Source organism: Pseudophryne corroboree, chromosome 10 (assembly GCF_028390025.1).
Source record: "Pseudophryne corroboree isolate aPseCor3 chromosome 10, aPseCor3.hap2, whole genome shotgun sequence".
Classification (NCBI taxonomy): Eukaryota; Metazoa; Chordata; class Amphibia; order Anura; family Myobatrachidae; genus Pseudophryne; species Pseudophryne corroboree.
In genome coordinates this window covers 23275363-23290071 of record NC_086453.1, presented here as the reverse complement: position 1 = coordinate 23290071, position 14709 = coordinate 23275363, and the positions used below count along the sequence as shown (strand labels likewise).

The window sequence follows — 14709 nt, the reverse complement described above, 5'->3', positions numbered from 1 at the left end:
CTACTCTACTACTTGCTGAAGTGATATTTATAGAGTCATAGGGAGAGGACGTGGCTGGCGTCCTCTCCGTTTAGAGAAGAGAGAGACACAGTATTTTGGGGAGCATTATTAGGAGGAGTACTACTATACTGTATACTACTCTACTACTTGCTGAAGTGATATTTATAGAGTCATAGGGAGAGGACGTGGCTGGCGTCCTCTCCGTTTAGAGAAGAGAGAGACACAGTATTTTGGGGAGCATTATTAGGAGGAGTACTACTATATTGTATACTACTCTACTACTTGCTGAAGTGATATTTATAGAGTCATAGGGAGAGGACGTGGCTGGCGTCCTCTCCGTTTAGAGAAGAGAGAGACACAGTATTTTGGGGAGCATTATTAGGAGGAGTACTACTATACTGTATACTACTCTACTACTTGCTGAAGTGATATTTATGGAGTCATAGGGAGAGGACGTGGCTGGCGTCCTCTCCGTTTAGAGAAGAGAGAGACACAGTATTTTGGGGAGCATTATTAGGAGGAGTACTACTATACTGTATACTACTATACTACTTGCTGAAGTGATATTTATAGAGTCATAGGGAGAGGACGTGGCTGGCGTCCTCTCCGTTTAGAGAAGAGAGAGACACAGTATTTTGGGGAGCATTATTAGGAGGAGTACTACTATACTGTATACTACTATACTACTTGCTGAAGTGATATTATAGAGTCATAGGGGGAGAGGACGTGGCTGGCGTCCTCTCCGTTTAGAGAAGAGAGAGACACAGTATTTTGGGGAGCATTATTAGGAGGAGTACTACTATACTGTATACTACTCTACTACTTGCTGAAGTGATATTTATAGAGTCATAGGGAGAGGACGTGGCTGGCGTCCTCTCCGTTTAGAGAAGAGAGAGACACAGTATTTTGGGGAGCATTATTAGGAGGAGTACTATTATACTGTATACTACTATACTACTTGCTGAAGTGATATTTATAGATTAGATAGTGTGACTGTAAGTGTATTATCTGACTTGTGGGGGAGACACTGACAGTGGGGAGCAGTTAGAGTCTGAGAGCAGGACTCAGGAGTACATATAACGTACAGTGCACACTTTTGCTGCCAGAGTCAGTGCCACACTGCCATTGTTGTGACCACACTGACCACCAGTATAATAATATATTTTGTGATTGTCTGCTTAGGACTCGGAGTACTAGTTGCAAGTTGCAACTTGACCTGACCACCAGTTTAATAATCAATCACCACCAGTTTAATATATATATAATTGTATATAATATATATATATATATATAATATTGTATACCACCTACCCGTGGTTTTTTCTTTTTCTTTCTTCTTTGTACATACTACTATAGTATAGTAGCTTACTGTAGCAGTCTGCGGTGCTGCTGAGCTGACAGTGTCCAGCAGGTCCGTCATCAGTCATCATTACCAATACCTAATAAATATATTATCTACCTGTCCGGCTGCAGTACTAGTGATATTATATATACATACATATATATATTGATTTCATCTCATTATCAATCATCCAGTCTATATTAGCAGCAGACACAGTACGGTAGTCCACGGCTGTAGCTACCTCTGTGTCGGCACTCGGCAGTCCATCCATAATTGTATGCTAGTATCCATCCATCTCCATTGTTTACCTGAGGTGCCTTTTAGTTGTGCCTATTAAAATATGGAGAACAAAAATGTTGAGGTTCCAAAAATAGGGAAAGATCAAGATCCACTTCCACCTCGTGCTGAAGCTGCTGCCACTAGTCATGGCCGAGACGATGAAATGCCAGCAACGTCGTCTGCCAAGGCCGATGCCCAATGGCATAGTACAGAGCATGTCAAATCCAAAACACCAAATATCAGTAAAAAAAGGACTCCAAAACCTAAAATAAAATTGTCGGAGGAGAAGCGTAAACTTGCCAATATGCCATTTACCACACGGAGTGGCAAGGAACGGCTGAGGCCCTGGCCTATGTTCATGGCTAGTGGTTCAGCTTCACAGGAGGATGGAAGCACTCAGCATCTCGCTAGAAAACTGAAAAGACTCAAGCTGGCAAAAGCACCGCAAAGAACTGTGCGTTCTTCGAAATCCCAAATCCACAAGGAGAGTCCAATTGTGTCGGTTGCGATGCCTGACCTTCCCAACACTGGACGTGAAGAGCATGCGCCTTCCACCATTTGCACGCCCCCTGCAAGTGCTGGAAGGAGCACCCGCAGTCCAGTTCCTGATAGTCAGATTGAAGATGTCAGTGTTGAAGTACACCAGGGTGAGGAGGATATGGGTGTTGCTGGCGCTGGGGAGGAAATTGACCAGGAGGATTCTGATGGTGAGGTGGTTTGTTTAAGTCAGGCACCCGGGGAGACACCTGTTGTCCGTGGGAGGAATATGGCCGTTGACATGCCTGGTGAAAATACCAAAAAAATCAGCTCTTCAGTGTGGAGGTATTTCATCAGAAATGCGGACAACAGGTGTCAAGCCGTGTGTTGCCTTTGTCAAGCTGTAATAAGTAGGGGTAAGGACGTTAACCACCTCGGAACATCCTCCCTTATACGTCACCTGCAGCGCATTCATAATAAGTCAGTGACAAGTTCAAAAACTTTGGGTGACAGCGGAAGCAGTCCACTGACCAGTAAATCCCTTCCTCTTGTAACCAAGCTCACGCAAACCACCCCACCACCAACTCCCTCAGTGTCAATTTCCTCCTTCCCCAGGAATGCCAATAGTCCTGCAGGCCATGTCACTGGCAATTCTGACGAGTCCTCTCCTGCCTGGGATTCCTCCAATGCATCCTTGCGTGTAACGCCTACTGCTGCTGGCGCTGCTGTTGTTGCTGCTGGGAGTCGATGGTCATCCCAGAGGGGAAGTCGGAAGACCACTTGTACTACTTCCAGTAAGCAATTGACTGTCCAACAGTCCTTTGCGAGGAAGATGAAATATCACAGCAGTCATCCTGCTGCAAAGCGGATAACTGAGGCCTTGACAACTATGTTGGTGTTAGACGTGCGTCCGGTATCCGCCGTTAGTTCACAGGGAACTAGACAATTTCTTGAGGTAGTGTGCCCCCGTTACCAAATACCATCTAGGTTCCACTTCTCTAGTCAGGCGATACCGAAAATGTACACAGACCTCAGAAAAAGACTCACCAGTGTCCTAAAAAATGCAGCTGTACCCAATGTCCACTTAACCACGGACATGTGGACAAGTGGAGCAGGGCAGGGTCAGGACTATATGACTGTGACAGCCCACTGGGTAGATGTATGGACTCCCGCCGCAAGAACAGCAGCGGCGGCACCAGTAGCAGCATCTCGCAAACGCCAACTCTTTCCTAGGCAGGCTACGCTTTGTATCACCGCTTTCCAGAATACGCACACAGCTGAAAACCTCTTACGGCAACTGAGGAAGATCATCGCGGAATGGCTTACCCCAATTGGACTCTCCTGTGGATTTGTGGCATCGGACAACGCCAGCAATATTGTGTGTGCATTAAATATGGGCAAATTCCAGCACGTCCCATGTTTTGCACATACCTTGAATTTGGTGGTGCAGAATTTTTTAAAAAACGACAGGGGCGTGCAAGAGATGCTGTCGGTGGCCAGAAGAATTGCGGGACACTTTCGGCGTACAGGCACCACGTACAGAAGACTGGAGCACCACCAAAAACTACTGAACCTGCCCTGCCATCATCTGAAGCAAGAAGTGGTAACGAGGTGGAATTCAACCCTCTATATGCTTCAGAGGTTGGAGGAGCAGCAAAAGGCCATTCAAGCCTATACAATTGAGCACGATATAGGAGGTGGAATGCACCTGTCTCAAGTGCAGTGGAGAATGATTTCAACGTTGTGCAAGGTTCTGATGCCCTTTGAACTTGCCACACGTGAAGTCAGTTCAGACACTGCCAGCCTGAGTCAGGTCATTCCCCTCATCAGGCTTTTGCAGAAGAAGCTGGAGACATTGAAGGAGGAGCTAACACGGAGCGATTCCGCTAGGCATGTGGGACTTGTGGATGGAGCCCTTAATTCGCTTAACAAGGATTCACGGGTGGTCAATCTGTTGAAATCAGAGCACTACATTTTGGCCACCGTGCTCGATCCTAGATTTAAAGCCTACCTTGGATCTCTCTTTCCGGCAGACACAAGTCTGCTGGGGTTGAAAGACCTGCTGGTGAGAAAATTGTCAAGTCAAGCGGAACGCGACCTGTCAACATCTCCTCCTTCACATTCTCCCGCAACTGGGGGTGCGAGGAAAAGGCTCAGAATTCCGAGCCCACCCGCTGGCGGTGATGCAGGGCAGTCTGGAGCGACTGCTGATGCTGACATCTGGTCCGGACTGAAGGACCTGACAACGATTACGGACATGTCGTCTACTGTCACTGCATATGATTCTCTCAACATTGAAAGAATGGTGGAGGATTATATGAGTGACCGCATCCAAGTAGGCACGTCACACAGTCCGTACTTATACTGGCAGGAAAAAGAGGCAATTTGGAGGCCCTTGCACAAACTGGCTTTAGTCTACCTAAGTTGCCCTCCCACAAGTGTGTACTCCGAAAGAGTGTTTAGTGCCGCCGCTCACCTTGTCAGCAATCGGCGTACGAGGTTACTTCCAGAAAATGTGGAGAAGATGATGTTCATTAAAATGAATTATAATCAATTCCTCCGTGGAGACATTGACCAGCAGCAATTGCCTCCACAAAGTACACAGGGAGCTGAGATGGTGGATTCCAGTGGGGACGAATTGATAATCTGTGAGGAGGGGGATGTACACGGTGATATATCGGAGGATGATGATGAGGTGGACATCTTGCCTCTGTAGAGCCAGTTTGTGCAAGGAGAGATTAATTGCTTCTTTTTTGGTGGGGGTCCAAACCAACCCGTCATTTCAGTCACAGTCGTGTGGCAGACCCTGTCACTGAAATGATGGGTTGGTTAAAGTGTGCATGTCCTGTTTATACAACATAAGGGTGGGTGGGAGGGCCCAAGGACAATTCCATCTTGCACCTCTTTTTTCTTTAATTTTTCTTTGCGTCATGTGCTGTTTGGGGAGGGTTTTTTGGAAGGGACATCCTGCGTGACACTGCAGTGACACTCCTAGATGGGCCCGGTGTTTGTGTCGGCCACTAGGGTCGCTTATCTTACTCACACAGCTACCTCATTGCGCCTCTTTTTTTCTTTGCGTCATGTGCTGTTTGGGGAGGGTTTTTTGGAAGGGACATCCTGCGTGACACTGCAGTGACACTCCTAGATGGGCCCGGTGTTTGTGTCGGCCACTAGGGTCGCTTATCTTACTCACACAGCTACCTCATTGCGCCTCTTTTTTTCTTTGCGTCATGTGCTGTTTGGGGAGGTTTTTTTGGAAGGGACATCCTGCGTGACACTGCAGTGACACTCCTAGATGGGCCCGGTGTTTGTGTCGGCCACTAGGGTCGCTTATCTTACTCACACAGCTACCTCATTGCGCCTCTTTTTTTCTTTGCGTCATGTGCTGTTTGGGGAGGGTTTTTTGGAAGGGACATCCTGCGTGACACTGCAGTGCCACTCCTAGATGGGCCCGGTGTTTGTGTCGGCCACTAGGGTCGCTTATTTTACTCACACAGCTACCTCATTGCGCCTCTTTTTTTCTTTGCGTCATGTGCTGTTTGGGGAGGGTTTTTTGGAAGGGACATCCTGCGTGACACTGCAGTGACACTCCTAGATGGGCCCGGTGTTTGTGTCGGCCACTAGGGTCGCTTATCTTACTCACACAGCTACCTCATTGCGCCTCTTTTTTTCTTTGCGTCATGTGCTGTTTGGGGAGGGTTTTTTGGAAGGGACATCCTGCGTGACACTGCAGTGACACTCCTAGATGGGCCCGGTGTTTGTGTCGGCCACTAGGGTCGCTTATCTTACTCACACAGCTACCTCATTGCGCCTCTTTTTTTCTTTGCGTCATGTGCTGTTTGGGGAGGGTTTTTTGGAAGGGACATCCTGCGTGACACTGCAGTGACACTCCGAGATGGGCCCGGTGTTTGTGTCGGCCACTAGGGTCGCTTATCTTACTCACACAGCTACCTCATTGCGCCTCTTTTTTTCTTTGCGTCATGTGCTGTTTGGGGAGGGTTTTTTGGAAGGGACATCCTGCGTGACACTGCAGTGACACTCCTAGATGGGCCCGGTGTTTGTGTCGGCTACTAGGGTCGCTTATCTTACTCACACAGCTACCTCATTGCGCCTCTTTTTTTCTTTGCGTCATGTGCTGTTTGGGGAGGGTTTTTTGGAAGGGACATCCTGCGTGACACTGCAGTGACACTCCTAGATGGGCCCGGTGTTTGTGTTGGCCACTAGGGTCGCTTATCTTACTCACACAGCTACCTCATTGCGCCTCTTTTTTTCTTTGCGTCATGTGCTGTTTGGGGAGTATTTTTTGGAAGGGCCATCCTGCGTGACACTGCAGTGACACTCCTAGATGGGCCCGGTGTTTGTGTCGGCCACTAGGGTCGCTTAGCTTAGTCATCCAGCGACCTAGGTGCAAATTTTAGGACTAAAAATAATATTGTGAGGTGTGAGGTATTCAGAATAGACTGAAAATGAGTGTAAATTATGGTTTTTGAGGTTAATAATACTTTGGGATCAAAATGACCCCCAAATTCTATGATTTAAGCTGTTTTTTAGTGTTTTTTGAAAAAAACACCCGAATCCAAAACACACCCGAATCCGACAAAAAAAATTCGGTGAGGTTTTGCCAAAACGCGGTCGAACCCAAAACACGGCCGCGGAACCGAACCCAAAACCAAAACACAAAACCCGAAAAATTTCCGGCGCTCATCTCTAGTCCCCAGTCCCCACAATAAAGACGTGTGAGCACAGATATATGCAGCACACTGAGCACAGATATGGAGCGTTTTTCAGGCAGAGAACGTATAATACTGGTGGTCACTGGTCAGCAAAACTCTGCACTGTACTCCTCCTATATAATACTGCTGGTCCCCAGTCCCCACAATAAAGCAGTGTGAGCACAGATATATGCAGCACACTGAGCACAGATATGGAGGGTTTTTCAGGCAGAGAACGTATAATACTGGTGGTCACTGGTCAGCAAAACTCTGCACTTTACTCCTTCTATAATATTGCTGGTCCCCAGAATAAAGATATTTGCACTTTTGCAGCCCCCTGAAACAAAGTGAGAGGACGCCAGCCACGTCCTCTCACTATCATTTCCAATGCACGAGTGAAAAATGGCGGCGACGCTCGGCTCCTTATATAGAATCCGAATCTCGCGAGAATCCGACAGCGGGATGATGACGTTCGGGGGCGCTCGGGTTAACCGAGCAAGGCGGGAGGATCCGAGTCTGCCTCGGAACCGTGTAAAATGGGTGAAGTTCGGGGGGGTTCGGATTCCGAGGATCCGAACCCGCTCATCACTAGTATACATACGGACTGTCTGACATGCCTACTTGGATACTGTCACTCATATAATCATTCACCCTTCTTTCAATGGTGACAGAATCATATGCAGTGACAGTAGGCAGGTCAGTAATCGTTGGAAGGTCCTTCAGTCCGGACCAGATGTTAGCTTTCACTCCTGACTGCCCTGCATCACCGCCAGTGGGTGGGCTAGAAAATCTTATCCATTTCCTCGCAGCCCCAGTTGCGTGAGAAAATGAAGGAGGAGCTGTTGATGGGTCACGTTCCGCTTGAGGTGACAATTTACTCACCAGCAGGTCTTTGCACCTCTGCAAACTTGTGTATGCCAGAAAGAGAGATACAACGTAGGCTTTAAACCTAGGATCGAGCACGGTGGCCAAAATGTAGTGCTCTGATTTCAACAGATTGACCACCCTTGAATCCTGGCAAAGCGAATGAAGGGCTCCATCCACAAGTTCCACATACTTTTCGGAATCGCTCCATCTTAGCTCCTCCTTCAATTTATCCAGCTTCTTCTGCAAAAGCCTGATGAGGGGAATGACCTGACTCAAGCTGGCAGTGTCTGAACTGACTTCACGTGTGGCAAGTTCGAAGGGTTGGAGAACCTTGCACAAGACAGAAATCATTCTCCACTGCACTTGAGTCAGGTGTATTCCCCCTCCTTTGCCTATATCGTAGGTGGATGTATAGGCTTTAATGGCCTTTTGCTGCTCCTCCATCCTCTGAAGCATATAGAGTGTTGAATTCCACCTCATTACCACTTCTTGCTTCAGTTGATGGCAGGGCAGGTTTAGGAGTGTTTGATGGCGCTCCAGTCTTTGGCACGCAGTGGCAGAATGTCAAAAGTGGCCCACAATTTTTTGGGCCACCGACAGCATCTCCTGTACACCCCTGTCATTTTAAAAAAAATTCTGCATCACCAAATTAATTGTATGTGCAAAACATGGGACGCGCTGGAATTTGCCCAGATGTAATGCACGCACAATATTGGTGGCGTTGTCCGATATCACAATTCCCCAGGAGAGTCCAATTTGGGTTTGCCATTCTGCGATAATGTCCCTCAGTTTCCATAAGAGGTTGTCAGCTGTGTGCCTCTTCTGGAAAGTGGTGATACAAAGCGTAGCCTGCCTAGGAACGAGTTGGTTTTTGCGAGATGCTGCTACTGTTGCCGCTGCTGTTGTTGCTGCGGGAGGCAATACATCTACCCAGTGGGCTGTCACAGTCATATAGTCCTGAGTCTGCCCTGCTCCACTTGTCCACATGTCCGTGGTTAAGTGGACACTGGATACAACCGCATTTTGTAGGACACTGGTGACTCTTTTTCTGATGTCTTTGTACATTCTCGGTATCGCCTGCCTAGAGAAGTGGAACCTAGATGGGATTTGATACCGGGTACACACCATCTCCATCAGTTCTCTAAGTCCCACTGATCTAATGGCGGATACCGGACGCACGTCTAATAACATAAGTGTCAAGGCCTCAGTTAACCGCTTTGCAACAGGATGACTGCTGTCATATTTCATCTTCCTCACAAAGGACTGTTGGACAGTCAATTGCTTACTGGAAGTAGTACAAGTGGTCTTCCGACTTCCGCTCTGGGATGACGATCGACTGCCAGCAGCAACAACAGCAGCGGCAGCAACAGCAGGCGTACCACTCAAGGATCCTACGGAGGAATCCCGGTTAGGAGAGGACTCCTCAGTCTTGACAGTGACATGGCCTTCAGTACTACTGACGTTCCTGACTGAGGAGGAAGTTGATGGTGGTGTGGCTTGCAGGAGCTTGGGTACAAGAGGAAGAAGGGATTTAGGTGTCAGTGGACTGCTTACGCTCTTACTCAAAGTTTCTGAACTTGACAATGACTTCTGATAAATGTGCTGCAGGTGACATATAAGGGAGGATCTTCCTAGGTGGTTAACGTCCTTACCCCTACTTATTACGGATTGACAAAGGCAACACACGGCTTGACACCTGTTGTCCGGATTTGTGGATAAATAATTCCACACCAAAGAGGTTGCATTTTTGGTAGTTTGCCCAGGCATCACAATGGGCTTCTCCATCCCACGGACAACAGGTGTCTCCCCCGGTGCCTGACTTAAACAAACCACATCACCATCAGAATCCTCATTGTCAACTTCCTTCTCAGCTCCAGAAACACCCATATCCTCATCCTGGTGTACTTCAACAGTGACTTCTTCAATTTCAATATCAGGAACTGGATTGTGGGTGCTCCTTCCAGCACTTGCAGGGGGCGTGCAAATGGTGGAAGGCGCCACCTCTTCCTGTCCAGTGTTGGAAAGGTCAGGCATTGCAACCACCGACACACTTGGACTCTCCTTGGGGATTTGTGATACCATCGTAGAACGCACAGTTCTTTTCTGCTCTCTTTCCAGCTTAACTCTTTTAATTTTTCTAGTGGGAGAATGAGGTCTTCTATCGTCATGTGAAGCTGAACCACTAGTCATGAACATAGGCCAGGGCCTAAGCCATTCCTTGCCACTCCGTGTTGTAAATGGCATATTGGCAAGTTCACGTTTCTCCTCAGACCATTTAAATTTATTTTTTGGGGTTTTTTTTACTGAACTTTGGCTTTTTGGATTTTACATGCCCCCTATTATCATAATGGGCATGAGCCTTGGCAGACGACGTTGATGGCATTTCATCGTCTATGTCATGACTAGTGGCAGCAGCTTCAGCACTAGGAGGAAGTGGTTCTTGATCTTTCCCTATTTTATCCTCCAACTGTTTGTTCTCCATTATTTTTCTGGAGTTATATAACACAATATGCGGCACAGGAATGACTGATAGCTGATGGCCAGGACACTACCACTGGTCTGATGCAGCACAAAACAGCAACACTGTGAGGGACTTGTTGTTGTTGTTGTTGTTGTTATTATTATTATTATTATTATTATACGTCAGCAGTGGACATATAGCAGCAGCGTATACCACTGTGACTGCCTGGACACTGGAATGACTGATGGCCAGGACACTACCACTGGTCTGATGCAGCACTGTAAGGGACTAATTATACAGCAGCACTGGGCATATGGCAGCAGATGACACCACTACTGTGAATGGTCACTGGACTGACTGATGCACAGGACACTACTACTGGCAGGACAACACAGCAACACTGTAAGGGACTTATTAAACAGCAGCACTGGACATATGGCAGCAGAGGACACCACCACTGTGACTGAACTGATGCAGCACAATACACCACCCTGAACTGATGCAGCACAACACAGCACCCTATACAGCAGCACTGGACATATGGCAGCAGAGGACACCACCACTGTGACTGGACAGATTCAGCACAAGCCACGGACACTGAGGACACTGAGAGAACGGAGACACGTCCTCTCTGTACACTCTCCAATGCCGGAGTGAAAATGGCGGGGACGCGCGGCTCCTTATATGGAATCCATATCCCGCGAGAATCCGACAGCGGGATGATGACGTTTTGCCACGTTCGAGTTTCTGTGTCAGGCGGGAAAACCCGAGCCGGGCTCGGAACTGGACTTGAATGCTGAAGTTCGGTACGGTTCGGTTCTCTGAGACCTGAACCCGCCCAGCTCTAAATACTGATACATTATATAAATTTATCCAGGACTTACCTTGCATAGTACCCATTCTAATGAGTAGCTGCTATGCAAGGACTATAAACGAATTAAAATCCCCTAAGGGCAGATGGGTAGGGTGAAAGTCCAAATAGAAGGAGTCTCATCTTCAAATGTACAATATATACATACACAAATACAGATGGAAAAGGTGAGTATGTGGGGGAAGGGGGGGGGGGGGGCTGGGCTGCAGGTAGGTGGGCTTTCATTGTTGGCCAAACATGTACTAAGAAACCTTACAGTATAGTAAAGCCAGTATAATTTATTCTTAGTGCTTGAAGTATGCACTTGCTTTTTTCTTTATTTCTGAATGGAACTACAATTCCCAGCACCCCCCAGCCCATTTGCTACCACAATCGCCCCCAAGAAATAAATATATAAATACCATTGTTAAAATATGAAACCGGCACCAGAGCTTTTAACAAACCAATATGCTGTAGTCATTTTAAACGACCATTCACCATATGAATCCACTGAAGTATTAATTAACTATGCAGGAACCTGTCAGAAGTAAATAAATTTAATTAAAGGTTTGCATGAAGCACAGTGATACTTATACAGTATACTGCATTGCAAAGAATTGTGGAAAGCTATATCTCTCATAGTAGCTAATTCTGTATGTTCTGCAAACTGGGGTCTGGGAATTGTATTTTTCTGACCACCTATATATTCTACATGTAACTGCTTTCTAGTCCAAATAAGGGCCCTCATTCCGAGTTGATCGCTCGTTATTTTTCATCGCATCGCAGTGAAATTTCGCTTAGTGCGCATGCGCAATAGTCGCACTGCGACTGCGCCAAGTAACTTTGCTATGAAGATAGGATTTTTACTCACGGCTTTTTCTTCGCTCCGGCGATCGTAGTGTGATTGACAGGAAATGGGTGTTACTGGGCGGAAACACGGCGTTTTAGGGGCGTGTGTATGAAAACGCTACCGTTTCCGGAAAAAACGCAGGAGTGGCCGGAGAAACGGGGGAGTGTCTGAGCGAACGCTGGGTGTGTTTCTGACGTCAATCCAGGAACGACAAGCACTGAACTGATCGCACAGGCAGAGTAAGTCTGGAGCTACTCTAAAACTGCTAAGTAGTTTGTGATCGCAATAATGCGAATACATCGGTCGCAATTTTAGGATGCTAAGATTCACTCCCAGTAGGCGTAGGCTTAGCGTGTGTAACTCTGCTAAATTCGCCTTGCGACCGATCAACTCGGAATGAGGGCCAAGGTTTGCATTGAATATCTCAAATGTGCATGAGTAAGGTAGATTTTCAGCACAATTATATGAAGCTTCTGCACTGTGATCGCTGCAATAACCTCCAGCCAGAACAATCCCTATTGTGCCTTCCCATTAACAAAGCCAGAAGCTATCTCTGATCTGTTCTCAGTGAAAGACATCCCCGTTACTGTACAATCAGCCATTGTTATCTGACAGAGAGATGGAGGAACCTTTGGATGAGCTTCTTATTCTATCTAATAATCCCGAGACAGCCAACCTGTGGGTTTCTAGCTGTGGTGGAACTACAAGACCCAGCATGCATTGCTAGACAGTCCTAGGCCACCTGCAGCTCTTTGGTTGGGGTGGAACTGTCAGTCCCAGCAGGCATTCTGAGCTAATTCAGCAGTGGACTTCCAGCTTTTGTGGAATTGCAAACTTTGCAGTGCTTTGTAAGTCATAGGCTAGGAAGGCATGCTGGACCTTGTAGTCCTACAGAAACCGGAGAGCCAAAGGTTATCAAAACAGCGACTGTCAGGGCAGGAAGCGTATCCTCTATAAGAGGGCGAGGGGGATGGGTGCAAGGTGCTGTCAGAAGTTTTGTATTCTCTCCTCCCTTCCTCTCGCCCTGCCTCTCATCACCCCCCCTTCCTTTCTGGACACAGAGCGCATACCTTCCTCACCTGATTCCTCTAGGACACAAAGTGGCTTGTCTCTCTCATGGCAATGAGACGCCCTTTCCCAGGTTCCGTAGATCCCCTTTCCCACTACTAGACACTCTTGGGCTTTTCTTCTGTCTTCCTCACCCTCTCTATCAGAAACCCCTCCGCAGTCCACCTGTAATTGCTGTGCTCTCCCCCCTTACACAATGCAGTCCCTATCTCAGCTGTCCTCTGTGTTGTTGATTCTCTTTATCTTTCCTTTTTCTCTCATCATCCTCTCATCCGTGTCTCTGTCTCATGTCTTTTTTAGTGGAATGGTCTCCAAAGACCCCCGGCCTCCTCGGCTGAGATTTGAGGGGGAGAAGGCGGCGGACATCCAGTAAGGTAAGAGAATTTCCACGTCCGCCCACACCCCACACAGTTATAATGTCCCCAGGGGATGGGCAAAGGGGTCATGTAACTATTTGGCCTACAGACTAATCTATGGCATTGTACCTCAGATGCGTCGTCTTTGTACGCAGCGGCTGTGCAATGATATTCTCATGAGGCGTCTAGAGTAAATATATGCCTCCAAGGAAGCAGCGTGGGATCATTTGCGTTGACAATGGTCACCTGAGTGACCCTCACGCTCCCAGGGTGCAGCCACTGGCTTCAGCTCCACCAGAGAACTGAAACGCAATGCTCCCATTTACTGCAACGCTGCCTGACGCCACTCCGCCCTCACCCCCAAATGCCAGCGGCTTGTCAATTATGCTGCAACTTTTTGGCACTGTAAGTGATATTGCCGCCCCATATCTGCATACCCTCAGCGCAGTTTCTGTGCATGCGCGCATCCAAAAACATTGTGCATTAATGTAAATGTACAGTAACAGAAATCTCTGAATTAGGCCCTTGATTTTTTTATTTTTTTTTTGTCAATGTGTGTACCACAAACTAGACATAAATGCCCTTATTTATCAATGAGTGATAAATTTCACTGTGAGTGATAAATTGCACCAACCAATCAGCTCCCAACTTCCATGTCACAGACTGTGTTTAAAAAATGACACTTAGGAGCGGATTGGCTGGTGCAATTTATCATTCACAGTCAGTGGTGCAAGTAGAAAAAATGTCTTATAGGTACTGTGTGCGCGCGCGCCCAAAAAATGGGTGTGACCAAATGCCACATGGGGCGTGGCCAATGAAAATGGGGGCGTGATACACATATGGGGGGAGGGGCAGATACACATATGACCTCAATAGTGCCAGATACACGTTGTCCCACAGTGCCAGATATACATTGCCCCACAGTGCCAGATACACGTTGTCCCACAGTGCCAGATATACATTGCCCCACAGTTCCAGATATACATTGCCCCACTGTGCCAGATACACATTGCCTCACTGTGCCAGATACACATTGCTAGATATTGCCAGATACACATTGCCCCACAGGGCCAGATACACATTGCCCCAGAGGGCCAGATACACATTGCCCCACAGTGCCAGATACACATTGCCCCACAGTGCCAGATACACAAATGCCCCCAGAGTGCCAGATACACATTGCCCCACAGTGCCTGATACACATTGCCCCACAGTGCAAGATATACATTGCCTCACAGTGCCAGATACACAAATGCCCCCACTGTGTCAGATATACATTGCCCCCCAGTGCCAGATACACAAATGCCCCCACAGTGCCAGATATACATTGCCCCACAGTGCAAGATATACATTGCCTCACAGTGCCAGATACACAAATGCCCCCACTGTGTCAGATATACATTGCCCCCCAGTGCCAGATACAGAAATGTCCCCAGTGCCAGATACA

The 14709-nt window shown here is 47.5% G+C and overlaps 1 protein-coding gene across 3 annotated transcripts in view; it reads left to right on the top strand.

Annotated features, from left to right (window-relative positions):
* Positions 1-14709, top strand: part of HPN (hepsin) — a 167975-nt gene that overhangs the window by 105490 nt on the left and 47776 nt on the right. For 2 of the 3 annotated variants that reach the window (XM_063942226.1, XM_063942228.1), the window contains exon 2: positions 13207-13280. The gene's annotated coding sequence lies outside the window, so the exon portion shown is untranslated. Of the gene's footprint in view, positions 1-12892; positions 12980-13206; positions 13281-14709 lie in introns of those variants that run through there. The other variant, XM_063942227.1, reaches the window with a different exon arrangement.